This window comes from Equus asinus, chromosome 2 (genome assembly GCF_041296235.1).
Source record: "Equus asinus isolate D_3611 breed Donkey chromosome 2, EquAss-T2T_v2, whole genome shotgun sequence".
NCBI lineage: Eukaryota > Metazoa > Chordata > Mammalia > Perissodactyla > Equidae > Equus > Equus asinus.
In genome coordinates, this window is record NC_091791.1 from 81857127 (window position 1) to 81874781 (window position 17655).

Here is a 17655-nt window from a genome sequence, read left to right on the forward strand (position 1 = left end):
CAACCACTCCTCCCCAGAGAGGGTCTCAGGCATACAGTCCTCTTTACATTCGTAAATATTTACCACTCTGGTTCCTGGAAGAAGAAAAGCGCTCAACTTTCGTAAACCTTCCTGTCCTGCGTGACAGCCCCGCGGAGAGGGTGTTCTGAACCAAAATGTCGCACCATATTTGGGCTGAAATGAGTGGACTGCTGGTTGTTTTCGTTTCAGATCTTCTAACTGGAACGAAGGATGTTAGGTCCATACAGTTACCAGGTCCGCAAGAATGAATGGACTCAGGGGTTTCTGCCAGTCTGTTTCTCTGCAGTTTCGTGGCAGAGAGGAAATGCATTCACATTACACAGACTGCCGCATAAGCCGCAAGCCCGCAAGTTTTAAGTGCAAAGGGCATTTTACATCTTAGTTAGACTACTTGTAGAAAATAATATCTGAACAAGTTTTAGGTTAAAAAAAAATCCACCCACAATACAATGTGTCCTGTTTTTTTTAAAGATATGTTAGTAAGAGCTCCATAACCGTTGTTTTACTCATTGTTTTTAACGATGTAATAATCAGCTGTGTTTTTCTCCTTAATATTATCTGTGGAATGTTATGTGGACAAATGAAGACTCCACTTTGAGGGTAACAATTTTGAGTTATATTTGTTTTAAACACATACCTGCAAATATCATCTCTCCCTCAGGATCTTTCTGAACACAGACCAATGACTTGGTCTCCCACTTAGTGTTTGATGTCAACACCCCATGGAGGTGGCTTTGTTATCTAGTTGGCTTATGTCTGAGTCATTCTCGTTGAGGACACTTTGCTTTGAACAGGATAGTTTCTGCTCCAACTCCGTTCAGTGAGGTAAGGATTTCATGAGCACCTTCTCTGTGCTCCCTCCTGTGGCAGGACAGAGAGAGAGACAAAGAATGCAGCGTCCAGTAAGGAAGAAGGACGATTTTTCACCAACATGATGACAGAAGTATAAAAGTGAAACTATTCTAAGGCATGAGTGATGCAGTCTGTCTTCTAAGGGGCAAGAAAAGGAGAAAGAAAACTTGAGGAGGTAACAATTGAGAGATGAGTCAGAGGTCACACAGCAGCTAAGAGGAGGAGAAGGGGGTGAGGCTCAGGAAGCAGCAAGGGGTGCAGAATGGCTGGAGGGTGAGGTCGGGGGCTGGGAGGGCCTTATGGGCCCCGTTGCAGAGCCTGGGCTTCCTCCACAGCCATGGCGCCTGAGCACAGACCTGGGACCAGCTTTGTTCTGTGACAGAGCATTCATTAGTCTATGGTGAAATTGTTAAAAGTTCCATGTATTATAACTACATACTATATATATAATCACACCTATATAATTATACATACATACATATATACTTCATATAAAGTGAATTTTTCATAGTTAACTATATTCAATTAAATGGACTCTTTTATTTTGACACTGTGTCATTCCTATATTTTGGTGTGAAAATGTCCTGTCATTAATCAAGATGTGGCAGCAATAAAAAGGGGGTGATTCTATGTTGGTCCCCTCAATTTTCACTTAAAACTTCACAGGCCTAGGGGTTCCACAGTTCTGGGAGTCACTCAAAGGGAAAACAGGGGACAGCTGAAGGACTGCGGGTTTGAACTGTCCTTTCTGAGAGCTCAGGCTGGCGGTGGTAGGGAGGATGGGTGGGTGCAGGCCAACCGGAGACCACTGAGGATCAGGACAATAGTTCATGAGGGTTCCAACTCCCAAGGCCCATTTCTGTTTATATCTCAGCGTAGAAATCGCTCAACGTAGATATCTCCCTCTTAAGCCTGAATTCAGGCAACCCAAGTCACAGCTGTCCTAGAGTTGCTGGAGATGCCCCCAAACAGAGAGAGCCATCTGCATCCCCCGCCTCTTGATATGCATTGACTGGGGGTGGAATGGGGAGGTGGGGTCTTTCCTTTTTCAGGAAATGGTTCATTTTTCCTCTTCCAGTAAAGATCCAGATAAACAACCACTAAAAACATCCAACCCTTTCCCATTCGGTCCTTTCAAAGCCTGAGCCTTTCATCTCTAATAGGAAATCCTTTATTTTTTCCCTTCATTTCAAATCTGAGCAGTTACCTGAATGTTCTAGTAGAGTTTTCAGCTCTCCCTTAAAACTGAGGCCCCCTAATCAGCTTGTATTCCCACCTCTGGCTCTTCCCCATGGGTCAGGAAGAGCGAGTGACAGGCCTGGGTCGAGCCCGGCAGGGACTTGAGAGAATCAGGCGGAATGATCCAGCAGCTGCTCTTGCTGCTGGTGCCACATTTGGGAACCACTGGTTAGTGTCCCCTCCCAGAGGTCTTCCTAGATGCCCCTCTCCAGGTAGCATGCCCCATCTCCTTACCCGCAGCTCCTTCTCTCCATCCCCTCACTCTGCCCCATTCTTCTTCCCAGCTCCCATCAGCACCAGACACTGTAGGGGCCTGTTTATTATCCATCTCCCCACTTTTAGGAAGCATCATGAAAGGAGGGACTTTATTTTGTCTCCTACTGTTTCCGCAGAACTGTGCCTGACATATAGTAGCCACTCAGTAAATATTTATGCAATGAGGAGGGCACACAAACGCAGAACAAATATAACACAAAGCAGAGTAATCGTGCTATAAAGGAGATAGAGACACAGGGAGGAATTCATAGTCATGGGGGAATGAGGAAAGGCTCACCGGGGTTCAGAACATTTGATCCAGACCCAGAAGAATGAGGAAGAGCTCAACAAAAGCCGAGAGAAGAGTAGACAAGCAGTGCAAGTTATTATTATTATCAGACGGATACAGAATGCAATATAATGAATAAATGGGTCAAATAAGAGTTACATAATTCACAGGGCTTCCAACTGGGGTTTGTATCGGGTACACCCTCCAAGGGTTGCACAAACTTGGGTAGTTTCAAAGGAATTTGTTTCTAGATCCTCAAGTTCCATTGCATTCCTTCTTAAAAAAGATCCACCTACTTCTTGTGAGTCTTAAGCTATTTCAAAATAAAAGCTTATTTTAAAAATGGGAAAAATAATACAAATATGTTGTATATTTTTTAAGTAGAGGAGATAAAAACCATTTATAATAGAATCACCCAAATACATAAATTATTAGCATGTTGCTGATTTCCTTCTAGTCTTTTTCTCCTGGGTATATGTTCTTACATGGTCATAAACATAATGCACAGACTTAAAAAAATCTGCCTGAGAATACTTGAAAAGTTGAGGTGTCACACTGTGTCTTAGTTTGCTGGGGCCACCATAGAAGCATGCCACACACTGGGCAGCTTAAACAACAGACGTTTGTATCTCACAGTACTTGAGGCTGGAAGTCCAAGTCAAGGCATCAGCAGGGTTAGTTTCCCATGAGGCCGCTCTCCTTGGCTTAAAGATGGCCGCTGCCTTGATGCCCTTTCACATGGTCTTTCCTCCATGTGTGTGCACCCCTTGTATCTCCTTTGTCTCCAAATCTCTTCTTCTTATAAAGACACTGCTCATATTGGATTAGGGCCTATCCTAATGGCCTAATTTTCACTTAATTTTCTCTTTAAAGGCGCTGTCTCCAAATACAGTCACATTCTGAGATACTAGGGGTTAGAACTTCAAGGTATGAATTTTGGGAGAGACACAATTCAGCCCACACACACTAGTTTCCCATTTCTAGCATTTTTTTCAAAATTACCCCCTTCTCACTTTACAAAAGAAAGTCATTGTCTTCACCCATGCCAAATCTTGCTGTGGTGCATTGACTTGGGGTGTGAACACCTTCTGGGCTCCAAATAAAGAAATAATTCAAAATCCTGGTGTGGTGTTGAGAAAGTCTGTGAGTTTAATTACAGGTAACAAATTCATTTGTGCATCAGATGGTTTGCAATTCTTTGACAGAGGACCTACTCAAATTGTCACCTGACATCTATTTTCCGTCCCCCCGCCCATCACCAAAAATTATCCTTTGCCTTTCCCCACACACTTCAGGCTGACTTGTGCTTATGAATTACTTTTTCTTTCAAGCCTGCTCTTAAGTTTCATATTAATCTGATTTAATCTGTAATCAAATATTGAAAAGGGGGTTAACAGGAATGTGTTGATCTCACACCCTCCTATATCCTTCCATAAAGGATTTGAGGAGACTTACAATGAAAATTACTACAAATTCAAAAAATTGAGAATGAGGATCATATAAATGGGGACAGAAGATCAAGATGAGGGGAAATGATAAGGGAGCTAATACAGCCCATCGGGTCTGCACAGTTTTAAAGGTGAACTTTATATTTTGCTCTGATAGCTCCATGAGTGGACAGTCAGTCAGTTAAATTTTTAGGGGAAAACCTATAGTACCTTAGGGAGGGCGAAACTTTTCCTGGCATTTGGATTTGATGACAATCTAATGCTCTGGGTAATATTGTAAGCAATATCCTCAACAATCCACAGATGATAAATGAGAGTGTTCCTTACAGCTTTCTCTTCCAGAATCTCCTTTGGTGAGCCAAGGACAACTTTATGTGAGCCAAGATACAACACAGTGTGAGTAACTCTGAATGGGGCCGATAACCTGGTCAAGGTATACAGCTTTCTGATGTTCCAGAATGTTCCAGGGTCATCAGAAGGATGAGTAGACTGAATGTTTCAAGCAACCAGCCTTAAAACCATAACTTTCAACCAGGCTTTTGCTGACTGTTAACCAGAAAACCAATCTTTAGGAGAGACTATAAGCAGCCCTTGAGCGCTACCCATTAAGGATAGAGCCACGTTCTTTAATTAGTTCCATAATCCTATGGATTGAGGGTCAGCATGCAGAACTTTTAGGATGTTTTTGCCTATAAGTAACTGAAATCCCTACTCAGAATGGCTTGAGCCACAACGTAATTTATATTATCTCACATAATGAGAAATCCAGAGGTAGGGCTGGTTGATTCAGTGGCCCAACAAGCTATAGGGGTCTAAGATCTTCAATGAACTGCCTTATACTCGCTTCACTGCTTCCAACAAATTAGTGGAAACTGACCAGTAGTAACCTTTCCAAATTGCTTTTATTTGTTATAGGATTGTTCAAAATAAAAATTTTCTAATACAGAGTTACTTAATCTATCTAAACATTTTTATAAATATACATGCCACGCATATAATATTCCTTTTGGGTATAGGTTAAAAGGTCCATACTACCCAAAGTGTGGTCAACAGACCAGTGCTGGTCTGTGGATTGTTACCAGTCCTCAATGAGGCAAGTACAGAACCTGAGAGCAACTGTGATGAGAAATTTTATAGCCATTTGACAGAGTTATTTTATGTCTGTTCAATCTAATAATTAAAAATATGAGATTCATGTCTTTTTTAAAATTTCATTTTAATTGTATTTTACTAAAGTATCAGCCCACGACAGGTTGGACCTTTGAAAGCTGGTCCTTCCCCATGGGTAGATTGAGAAGCACGCCTCCAGGCAGGCACCTGCACTAGTCTATCAGTCAAGGAGTAGGCGTAGATGCTGCTCTCCCCAGAGGCTGCCATGTCCTCATCTGGACCGGATCCTGTCCGAGCAAAGTCCAGATTCAACCTGCAGGCACCGGGAAAGCAGAGAAGCAGAATGTGTCCTGAAGGGGAACCTTGTGCCATCACAGGGGTTGGGGTTCTCATACTCTGTAGAGAGGGTCTCTCTTTCTGGAATGGGTGCCCTGAAGGTGTCGTGCTTTACCCTTCAGCATGATTCCTCCCTCACAGGGTGGAAGTCTGGAGGGCAGCAGTTCAGGCAAGGGGGTGGCTCCACGCAGCCATTGGGGACCCTTGCAACTCACTGCAGCATCCTCCCTCGGTGTGCCCCACGGTTCAGGTAGACTGCTGAGCTCCAGTTAACACACCTGCATCCCAGACAATAGACACAGGAATTAAGAGGGGCTTCCCAGAAGTCCCTAACTAGGGAAATATGGAAGATACTTTTAACAAAACCATTCACTTCAAAGCACCCGTTGGTTTGTGAGTTCATTGGCACATATGGTTTCTAGGCCGGGTCTTTTCCCACTGGGCCACTCAGCCATTAGTAGGACGTGGGTCGAACTGCTATATATTTCTTCTCAGGATTAGAATGAAGAGAGCATTGAAATGTCCTTCTCTTATCCGTTTCCATCATCTAGGTTTAAATTTTCTTTATTCTCCTACCTTTGTGCCTAAGGAATGGATAGTTCGTAATCAGAATCAAATGAGCTGTATACAGGAAATCCCCTTGTGATAGGAATTATCCCAAACGGAACCAGGAGAGAAAGTCCAATCCTGACATCAGCAGATCTTCAGCTTTGATCAGTGACTCTCCATCAGGGGTACTTTCTGGATTCTGTTTCAACTTTCAAACTGCACTTGCCTTCCCACCCCCTCCCCAGATCCTGGCACACCCCCAGGCTTATTGGAACCCAGGGAAGGTCATTCTGGTTCTTCTGCCCCCTTCCTCCCCTCCCACCCCTCAGTCCACCCTGGTGGGAATCACTGTTCTGGAACACAGCTGGTTGTGCTCTCTTGAACCTGGTGGAGTTTCTGAAAGCTGAAGAGGTTGCCTGGCCATGCGGAGAAGTCAGCATTATTTCAAAAGCCAATGTCTCCAACTCTCGGGACAGCAACCTCTTCGGACAAAGACAAAAATTTCACTAGTGATATGAGTTGTCCATTTTTAGCTGTGTAATGGAATGAACCCTGTGTTTGAAGACTTGGCATTGTCTCCTGCTAATTGAGTGTCCTTGGGCAAGGTATTTACTCTGAGTCTCAGTTTCCTCATCTATAAAATTGAGATAAAAATACTGCAGATTAAATGGGGTTGTAGATGTACTTTGTAAACTAAAGAGTTCTCAGCCGAGATGAGGCGTTGTCATAATCACTGATATAATAGGGTGTAGGAAAGGGATAGTTGAATTCTCCTGGGGGATCTGGGAAGGATTTTCACATAAGATAGATGAGAGCTGGATCTACGATCTACGTGTCTTTTTTCCCCAGTGGGTAGTGATTTCGTCCATGTCCTATCTGTCTCAACTCCCCTTGCCCGCACTCACAACAGAGGCAGCATATATCAAGGGACACAAAAAATGTTCACATCCTTTGACCCAGTAATCCCACTCTGGGGAAGAGGATTTGAGGAACAAATCCCCAGAGAGAAAGAGCAACATTCCCTGCAGATGTTTCTTAATAAGAGCCCCAAAACTGGAAACAGCCTAGATGCTAACAGTAGCAAAATGATCAGATTAATTATGCTCTAATACACGCCACGTATGTAAAATAATAATGAAAGCTATGTCACAACATGAAAAATAATTACACTGTCATGCTAACTGAAAGAAAGTGAATACAAAATGGTGTATGGATACAATAGTGGCAACCCTGTATAAGATATTTGCATATTAGAACAGATTAAAATACAAAAAAGAAAAATACTTGTATTTGGGTAATAATCTTATGTTGGTTTAAAATTTTTTAAATCAACACCTGACTATCGTTACATTGGCAGAAAGAGTATTGTGTTTGGAGTCAGAAGATCTCACTTTAGCCTGAGCTATGCCATTTATTAGCTGTTGAGACCTTGGGCAAACATTTAAATACTTTCAGCCTCAGTTTCCTCACCAGTCAAGTGGAGACTGTCATACTTACCCCACAGGGCTGCTGTGATAATTAGACGACATCACCTATGTGATCACATACTTTGTAAGTGGTACAGATGTGACCATCCTCTTTGCCTCTTGGGCAGTGAGGGAGTCAGTCCCAAAACCTCATCCATTTTCTTGGACCTGTGAAGGATAAAGGGAGGGAGCAGGAGCAGGGAGGGTGAGCCATCAGACCTAATGCCTGTGAAAAGAGAGAGAGAAAGGAGGATGGGTAGGAAGACACTCAGGCAGCAACGTGAATGTTGGCCAGGCCAGTGGGGACTCCTTGGCAAAGTTACCTGATGGAGGAGCCTGCATGCTGCAGGAACGGACCTGTGCAGTGGCTCTCTGGGCTCAGGAAAGTGAGGCCTCGGCGTGATGTGGTGGTGGGTGCAGAGGGCCAGCAGCAGGGGCTGTATGTCAACTATGCTCACTGGATCCGGCCTAAGAGGCACATTTTCATGGCTACCACATTTCCTTCTTCTTTTTCTCTTTATCGATTCCACCTCTGTAATATATGGATACCTTCTCCACTGTCCCTGATACTTCCATTTTCATGCAATTTCTTGACTAATTCCACCTAAACCAAACTGACAGAGTAACCTTCACAGAACACAACTCAGCTTACGTCACCACTCAAACACTTTCAGTGGCTTCTCATTGCCTAAGAATACATCATGTCATGTCTCTAACCTGGTGAGATAGGCTGGGCCAGGCCTGTCCTTCCAGCCCCCTCTACGCCTTAACCTGACTTTCCACGTCTATGGACTGATCATCGTTATATAGCTGCAATGCGACTGTTCGCGTAATTACTATTTCACCTGTGGAAAACACAGAAAGTCGGTTACATAGTCAGAAATTGTACATGGACCCTGGATTTTATGTCCAGGGCACACAGTTTGCTTTTGCAACCCAGTGGAATTTCAGGAAATGTGACTGGGGGTACAAGAGGCTTAATAAGCCCCCACTTGGGGTTTTCTGCAACCCAGCAGCATTTTGGCAGAAAACCATTGCCACCAGCCCAAGTAGTTTTCCTTGAGGCAGGGGGGAGCCTTGGGAAGTCCTGCTCCAGATAATTCCTCAGCCAATCATGCCCCCAAAGATTCCTCTTAGAGCTTATTCCAGTCAGCTCTAACTTGTATAAGGTTTCCATGTCAAAAACCTCACTGTAGGCAGCCCTCCCACCTGTCCCTTTGGACAGTCACAGTTCTGTCGAGTTTATCCTTAATTTCATCTCCAACCTTGTTTCCACTTGATGACTTCCGGTTACCCCTCCTTTCTAATGAGTTCCCGGCTCACTATTTGCCATCTAAATGGATGACTGTGTGTGGTTTCCAGTGGGCAAGAAGCCAACGGCTGGAGCAACTCTGAGGGGAGATATGGAATAGGCATGATGCTTTAGAAAGATGTGGAAGAGGAAATCCCTGGCCTTCTGTGGGGAGACAAAGTTAGCCCAAAGGGAAGAAATCAGCCAGGTACCCTTCAGTCCTACAGTGGCCTAAATGTCATCACTCTCAAGGATGGCATTGGCAGATCAATTTTTCCTAATGTGAATGACACTGGAGAGAAACAGGTAGATCCAAGGAAATCTGCATATTACTTTTTTTTAAGATTGGCCTTGAGCTAACATCTGTTGCCAATCTTTTTTGTTTCCTTCTTCTTCTCTCCAAAGCCCCCCGGTACGTAGCTGTATATTCTAGTTGTAGGTCCTTTTAGTTCTGAAACGTGGGACGCACCCTCAGCGTGGCTTGATGAGCGGTGCTGGGTCCACGCCCAGGAACCGAACCAGTGAAACCCAGGGCCGCCAAAGTGGAGCGTGGGAACTTAAATACTGCATGTTACTTCTGTTGCGCTGATATCTGTCGCTGAAATGTGACAGGTTCTGCTAGATTGCAGCACATGCATCCCTGAAAATCTCAGCAGAAATGAAAACCATAGGGCTTATGGGGAAAAGGGGGTTAGGGGCACAACATGCCAAAGCTTCAGCTGTGAAATTTAAAAACAACACCATAGGCACCAAATGAAAACGGTAGAAAAGGTTAATGCATGTTGGATGGTTAACAAATGCACACATACTACAACAACTATGGCTTTTCACCTTGAAAAAGACCTGAAGTTCACTTGTGAGAGTGTGCACCCAGCTCCCAGGCCCGCCACCTGTGTGCGAGAGGATGAGAACAAAAAAGAGAGAAAGGAGAGATAAAGGGAGAAAAAGAAGTGAGAACAGAGAGCAAAAATACGAAGTAGGGGGGCTGGCCCTGTGGCCGAGCGGTTAAGTTCACGCGCTCCACTGCAAGTGGCCCAGTGTTTCGTTGGTTCGAATCCTGGGCGCAGACTTGGCACTGCTCATCAAACCACGCTGAGGCAGCGTCCCACATGCCACAACTAGAAGGACCCACAACGAAGAATATACAACTATGTACCAGGGGGCTTTGGGGAGAAAAAGGAAAAAAATAAAAAAAAAAATACGAAGTAGGCTGAGCGGGAATTAAAGAGAGAGGTTGGCTAGGGCCACAGGGCCAGGATGGCCTTTGCAAAGGTGGCTGCTTGTGAATCAGTGTGAAGGGGTGGAAGGAAGAGTATCTGAGATCTGACACAAAGTTGTAACCCAGATGGGGATGGGTGTGGCCCCTCGTCTTAGGGAGATCCATGCATGTGTGCATTTTACATGTTCCTAGAGAGCTCAGTTCAACTAGGTGCAGTTTTCTGTGTTCATGTGATAGTTCTCTTAGACAAAACTTTGCATAAGCAAATGCAAAAACACATTATGCTGAAATGGTTTCCTAATATAGCTTTCATGTTGGAAGAGATTTACATTTTTGAAACAAGTATTATAGCAGAACTGACTGTACTTGAATTCGAGGAGAAGACAATAGAATTTTGCTTTTGGTATTTCTGCCTTTCCAATGACAATGTCTGATTTAGTCTCATGCTGCAGTCGTTTCTCCTCTTGACGCTCTTCTACTAGATTTGTACAGATTATCTCCCACGTTTTCCATAACCAGAGGCAGCCATTTAACTCCGTCATGAAAATACATATTCCGGTCATTTGGTTGATCCTTCTGGTTTTGATATTGCCTACTGAACTATTTTCAGGTACTTGCTAACTGGCAAAAGTCCTTGTTGGGTTTACCCCTTGCTCACCCAGCTCCACCCACCTGGACCGCGGGCCATTCTCGGAACAGAGCGAGCCCATTCTTGCTAAGGAACTTTACAGCTGCAGTCTCAGGGCCCAAATACGGCCCCATCCAGACCTCTGCCTGGAATGCTCCTTTGCCTGACACACATGTGGCTCGCTCCCTCACTTCTTCGGGTCTCTACTACAAAGGTACTTTCTTGAAGGGGACTTCCCTGGTCTTCCTAAATAAAACTGTCCCTTTTACACCCACCCACATCACTTTGTAAACTCTAACCCTAGGTTTTTTTTCCTAATTTATTTTTATTTATAGCACTTTCACTCATCACAATCCGACAATATATAATTGCTTATTCATTCCTTTACTGCCCACCTTCCCCTACTAAGATATTTTGTTCTCGAGTGTGCCCCGATGGCTAGAACATTGTCAGGTCCATAGCAGATGCTCAATAAACATTAACTGATGAAGGAATGATGAATGAGGTTATTAGGTGATTAAATTAACATGTGAGAATCCATTGCTGGAATAAGAAAATTAAGAACAGGAGCTGAGAAGCTATAAATATAAGCTTTTTAGATTAATCCTCTAATAGTTTCCTGTAACTATTTCCTATAACATCTTGTCTTGGGATGAACATTGTCTTGGAACATAATGTAGCTATAAAAATATTCTCACAAATGATGTTGGAGAGGAAAAAATAGAGAATAAAATTGATATTACATGAAAAATTTGAAAAATAGTGATTGGAAATGGAATTGAAAATATATGCAGATGCTTTACAAATTCTGAAAACGTGAAAGATAATAAGTCTTTGTTAATAATAATAGTAATAATTCTGGTGCTTAGGGAAACATTACTAAGTAATTTTACTTTCTAAAAAAATTAAGTGGAGAAATCTGGCAGACACCACCTTAGTCAACTGATCAAAGTTAACATCACCAATAATGGGACAAAAATGACATCATGTGCCTCATGATGTATTGCACAGAGAAGGACACCATGTCAGTTCCACTGTATTCCTGCCAGATTGCACAGCCTTACTCTAATCATGAGAAAACAATCAGAAAAACCTAACTTGAGAGACAGTCCATGAAGCTATTGCCCTGTTCTTTTAGCAAATGCCAATAACATGCAAGACAAAGAAAGGCTGAGGCCCTATTCCAGATAAAAGAAGACTAAACAGACAGGATAACTGAATACAATGCATGATCTTGGATTAGGTCCTGGATCATAAAAAAAATTTACTACAAAGAACGTTATTGGGACAATTGGTAAAATTTGAATATGAATTGTATATTTAGACAAGGGAATTTTGTCAGTGTTAAATTTCCTAACTATCATTATAGTACTTTGTTTTTAGGAGAGAGATGCTCAACTGTGTAGGCCTGAAAGGTCATGATACCTGTAATTTACTCGCAAATGGTTATGCAAATAACAATAACAATAATATACAAAGAGAGATTGAAAGAGATAAAGCAAATGTGGCAAAATGTTAACAAATGGTGCCTGTGGATGCACTCTCTAACAAATTTTCTCAAGTTTCGAAATTTTTCATAATAAAGAACTTTAAAAAAAAGACTACCAACAACAAAAAACCCAAGCAACCCAATTCAAAATGTGCAAACAACTTGAATAGGCAGTTTGCCAAAGAAGATATACAAAGGCCCAATAAGCACATAAAAAGATGCTCAAGATCGCTAATCAACAGGGAAGTGCAAATCAAAACCACAAGGAGACACCACCTCACAGCCATGAGGATAGCTACTCTTAAAAAAACATAAAAACAAAACAGAAAATAACAGCTGTTGGTGAGGATGTGGAGAAATTGGAACCCTTGGGAATGTAAAATGGTGCAGCTGCTATGGAAAACAGTATGGTGGTTCCTCAAAAAATTAAAAAATAGAATTACCATATGATCCAGCAATTCCATTTCTTGGTATATATCCAAGAGAATTGAAAGGAGAGGCTCCAACAGATACTCACACATTCATGTTCATAGTAGCATTACTGGCAATAGCTGAAACATGGAAGCAACCCAAGTGTTTGTTGAAGGACGATTGGATAAGCAAAATGTGGTATATACATACAGTATTATTCAGCCTTAAAAAGGAAGGACATTCTGACACATGCTACAATATGGATGAACCTTGAGGACACTATGCTAAGTGAAATAAGCCAGTCACAGAAGGACAAATGCTATATGATTCCACTCACATGAGGTACCTAAAGTAGTCAAATTAATAGAGACAAACAGTAGAATAATGGATGCCAGGGGCTGGGGGGAGGGGGAAATGGGGAGTTATTTGTTTAATAGATACAGAGTTTTGGTTTTGTAAGATGAAAAGAGTTCTGGAGATGAATAGTGGTGATGATTGCATAACAATATCAATGACCTTTAATACCACCGAACTGTACACTTAAGAATGGTTAAGATGGTAAATATTATGTTATGTGTATTTTACCATGATTTTGAATAATTTGTAAAAAAGACCATAGGAAGAAAAAGCATTTGGCAACCATCACAATAATAATTGATTCTGCAAGAATCATCAATGGAGTTTAAATTAAAGGGTAAAAGCTTGATGAAAAACAGGATATTTACAGTCTCAAATTACTCCCTACAACATACTTATTAATTACAAAGGAGAATACAGTAATTTTATAGTGGAAAAATCTAGGAGATGTGAATGTACTCCATGATCAAAACGAACACCACCAGGGGCCGACCCTCTGGGGGAGTGGTTAAGTTCGGGTATGCGGCTTTGGCGTTTCAGGGTTCAGATCCTGGGCACGGACACGGCACTGCTCATCAGGTCATGCTGGGGCAGCGTCCCACATAGCACAATCGGAGGCACTCACAACTAGAATATACAACTATGTGTTGGGGTACCTTGGGGAGAAGAAGAAAAAAAGAGGAAGATTGGCGATTGGCAACAGATGTTAGCTCAGGTGCCAATCTTTAAAAAAAAAAAGAAATTCTAATATTCCATAACAAAAGAAAATGAACACCACCTGCATTAGGACCAATTGATTTCATGTGCCTCCTGATACGAGATGTGCTGAGAAGGAGACCCACGACCTCTGTGGTACTCCAGCAAAATTTATGCAAAAATCTGATCTAATTATAAAGGATAAGTCAGACAAATCCAAATTTAGAGACAGTCTACAAAATAACTGGTGTGTACTCTTAAAAAGTGTCAAGATCATGAAGGATAAAGAATGACAGAGAAACTTATTCAAATTAAAGAAGGCTAAAATGACAACTGAAAGGAATTTATAGTCTGGGATAGTCTTTCGCTATTAAAGGACATCCTTCTGACATTTGGTGAACTCTGAATAAGATCTGTAAATTAGATTATAGATAATAGATTGTATATAATATATAATTGTATCAATGTTAATTTCCCTTTTTTGGCCATTGTATTGTGGCTATGTAAGAGAATGTTCCAGTTTTTAGGAAATATATGCTAAAATATTCAGAAGTAAAGAGACATCATGTTCGAAACTTAGCCTCAAATAGTCTAGATAAAACTATGTGTATGTGTTTGTGTGTGCGTGTGTGTGTGGGGGGTGTGTGTGTGTGTGTGTGTGTATAGAGAGAAGAGAGAGACAGGGAGAAATAAAGCAAATGTGGTAAAATATAACATCTGAGGAAATCTGGGGGAAGGGTATATGAGAATTTTTTGTGTTATTCTTGCAAATTTTATGTAAGTCTGAAAACTACATAAATCAAGACAAAATATTAAAACAACAACAAAAGGCAAGTGAAACCTAGGCAGCTTCTGCTGGAGGTCTGATGATAATGAACAGCAAAACATCCAGAGGAAAACAGGACGTAGAAATAGAAGGATTAAACTCTATCCTGAAAACTTCAGCATCTTCCATACCAAACACATAGATGGACATAATTGTGTTTCCCCAAAGTACCTTTTATCCAAATCTTCTTTGAAAATACAATAAGTTGAGTACCAATCCTCCTGATTCTCGTCTTTTGTTAGAAGATGGTCATTTAATTTACGTTATCCTTAGCTGAGATAAGAATTGAGCTTAAGTTGTTTAAAACAGCGATCATCTTATTCATGAATTAAGTGAATTCCTCTGGAATTGAACACACTTAACTCTACATGACATCTGGTAAATAAAGGAATCTTCCATGGCCATATGTGGTCAGTGGCCAAACCTCTCAGGAGAGTGAGATTAGAACGGATGTCTCCTTCAGTGAAATCTGTATTGCCTGGAATTCTGTCTGAATGAACCAAATAGAAAAATTACCTTTGCTTCTTATAGATATAGCCTGTTTCTTAAATTTTGTCTTCCTGACTCATCTAAATGACAGCAGTCAATGAAAAATTACAAGTCTTAAAAGAGCAGGGTATAGTTTTTTTTTTAAAAAAAAAAAACATAACTGATGTATTATGTAATTGTGGGTGCACATATCAAATGATTCTGAAAAGTACTCAAGTTCTTAAACTGCTAACTTTTACTAATGTGCACACAGCATTGGGCTAGGCTCTGTGTACCTTAGAAAACAAATAAAACACATGATCCTTGCCCCAAAGAGCTTAAATCTGGGGGAAAAAACACACGAAGTGACTAGAGAAAAATACCTAATTATTATGTACACTTAGAAAATGACCAGAGCACAATATGAAAATAAGTATTCTATGATGAAGATTATGATTATACACTAAATGTATATGAAACTAAAAATTCTAAAGGAGTGGCCGGCACCCAGCCACTTTGTCCTGGTAAGAGACACAGCACAGGTGTCACGTCCCCCAAGCACCAGGCAATGTGCATTGAGTACAGGCTATGAATAGGAAATGACAGACCGCTTACAGTATGTACTAGACTGACTTAAGCAAAACGATACCAATGAAATTAGGAAACAGAAGCATATGTAAATAGAGCATGAACAGTATGTATAAACAACAGAGTAAATATATCATGTGAATGGAAATTGAGGGAGAAACTTCTACAGAAAGGCAGGAGGTGTGGTAAAAAGAATATTAGCTTTGGTTTCAGACACACTGGGATTCAAATCCTGGATCTTCCACTAAATGTGTGAAACTGGGCCAATTATCTAACTTCCGCAAATCTCATTTTCTCTACACCTCATTTCCTTACATCCCCACATCCCTACACCTACTATGAGGCTACTAGCTTGTGCAATTGTTACTAGTATTAAATTCGATGCTCTATAGGGCATCTAATAGAAGCAGGCGTTCAAGAAGTGGTAAAGTGGCATCCATTGCTGCTCTCCGTGTATCTATTAAGCATTCCGCTATGTTGCTGTTGTGTGTGTCTTCCCCAATAGACTGTGAGCTGCTCACAAAAGGGATTATGTCTTAATGGTCTTGATATTTCCAGCTCCTAAGGACAGTGTCTGACTCATGATGGATTCTTAGTAAACGTTTAAATAATAAGAATCATGAAAACTATACATTTAGATAATAATGATGGCTAAATATTAACAGAGTACTTACTTTGTGCCAGCTCTGTGCTAGGAGCGTTTCATGGATTATGTTATTTAAATCTCATAACAATCCTTTGACTGCAGGTATGAATATCCCATGCCAATGAGGAGGTATTGAGACTTAGAAACCTGCCCAAGTTTATAGGGCTAGTAAGTGGTGGACCCCAAGCCTCAGCCAGGCTGGACTCCAGGAGCTACTCTGAATCGGCAAAGTGGAGAACAGCTCTTGCTCCTGTATCAGCAGAGAAAAATTCCACGGACCAATAGGAGTTTCAGAAGCTGTCTGAGTACCAAAAAGGGAGAGAATTCGTGAGAGGGGTGAGAGCATTCCAGGCACAGGCAACGGCTTCAGAGTCGGCTCTGATGTGAGACAGAAGGTGGGATGGGGGTTTTGAAGGAGGAGAGGTCTGAGGCGGAGCACGCTGGGAGCTATGGCCACGCAGTGTGCAGGTGAGCACAGAGGACAAAGAAGAGCCTCCATACGGAATTCTCCGCCGTTGGAACCTGCAGTGCTGGGGCCCAGAAGCCCAGAGATGGTTGGTGCCTCAGTGGCAGCTGTGGGTGCCATAGCTTGAGCCAGGAAGTGCTTCTGGCGGGGGGATGGGCGTTCGGAGCGCTGCAATTCCGGGAGGGAGCTGAAGGAAAAGCCACCGGACTTGGTAACAGATGGCAGGCAGCATTAGTCACTCTTTAACAACGTGGGAAAAAAAATGTAGCCATACGGAGCCACTTAATGTAGTGGTCAAGGCGGTCCTGGAGTTCGACCACCTTGGGTCCACTGCAGACTTCCAGCTGTGTGACCTTAGCAAAGTGATTTAAACCTCTCTGGGTCTCCAAGCCCCTCTTCTGTAAAGTGGGGATGGTCTCTGTTTCCTGGGGTTATGTGATTGCAAAACGAATTAAAACCTGTAGAAACTTGATAAATGTTATCTCTGATGGCTAATGAATGTAAAAGAAAAAGAAAAGGTGTCATGAGGAGATCAAAGACTTTATGTTCAGAGGGTGTGTTTCATTTGTTTTTTTCTTCACGTTTTCTACTGACTCAGGACTCACACTCTCTAAATATTGCATAAAATTTGCTGTTTATTGAGAGATTATTCCGAATTGGGTCCCAGGTCCTTAATTTTAGCTGGTGACAGGCAATAGGGATGCCCTGTTCACTCCTCCAGGTTAACAGGTCTGAGGTTAAACACTATCCAACTCCCACAGTCTCAGCTTCTCTCCCCCGACTTCAAAGGCAGCACTGGTTTTGCAATGCCCTGGGCTCAAAACCTTGCACCCAATTTTACTTATTTTCTCCCTCCCTTCTCCCCGCTTATCAAATTTATAATCGGGTCTTATTCCTGCTTTCATTGTAATGCCTCTTAGATTCATTTCTTCTCAACGTCCACTTTTCCTTCCCCATCTCTACGTTTTTTTTTTCTATTCAACAGTCCTCTGATGACCTCCCTCT

General features: G+C 42.0%; 1 long non-coding RNA gene across 2 annotated transcripts; it reads right to left on the reverse strand.

The window, feature by feature from the left end:
- Positions 1-4988: 4988 nt before the first annotated feature.
- On the reverse strand, positions 4989-16408 carry LOC123283388 (uncharacterized). 2 transcript variants are annotated; one of them, XR_011496240.1, is made up of 6 exons: positions 16213-16408; positions 9688-9746; positions 7889-8033; positions 7597-7791; positions 5666-5828; positions 4989-5527 (listed from the first exon to the last, which is right to left on the reverse strand). It is a non-coding gene; the product is annotated as an uncharacterized lncRNA (long non-coding RNA). The 2 variants fall into 2 exon arrangements; XR_011496236.1 differs by having other exon boundaries at positions 7889-8097.
- Positions 16409-17655: the final 1247 nt, after the last annotated feature.